The sequence below is a fragment of the Sinocyclocheilus anshuiensis genome, unplaced genomic scaffold (genome assembly GCF_001515605.1).
Source record: "Sinocyclocheilus anshuiensis isolate Anshui unplaced genomic scaffold, SAMN03320099.WGS_v1.1 scaffold2416, whole genome shotgun sequence".
NCBI classification, from domain to species: Eukaryota; Metazoa; Chordata; class Actinopteri; order Cypriniformes; family Cyprinidae; genus Sinocyclocheilus; species Sinocyclocheilus anshuiensis.
This window is the reverse complement of record NW_015546252.1, coordinates 36,938-37,170: the sequence shown is the minus strand read 5'-3', so window position 1 is coordinate 37,170 and position 233 is coordinate 36,938. Positions and strand designations below refer to the sequence as shown.

Genomic DNA, 233 nt, shown 5'->3' with positions numbered 1-233 from the left:
ATTTATTTGAAATAGAAATCTACTGTAACATTATAAATGTCTTTACTGACACTTTTGATCAATTTAAAGGAATAATTCAGCCTAAAATGAACATTAGCTGTAATTGTGCTCACTCTCAGGTCATCCCAGATTAGGATGAGTTTGTGGAGAAATGCAGCACTGCATCAGTGTCTCAGCAATGGATGCTCTGCAGTGAATGGGTGCCGTCAGAATGAGAGTCCAAACAGCTGATA

General features: G+C 37.8%; 1 protein-coding gene across 1 annotated transcript in view; it reads left to right on the top strand.

The window, feature by feature from the left end:
• Nucleotides 1-233, top strand: part of pde2a (phosphodiesterase 2A) — a 50,358-nt gene that overhangs the window by 30,789 nt on the left and 19,336 nt on the right. The gene's annotated exons all lie outside the window — the stretch shown is intronic.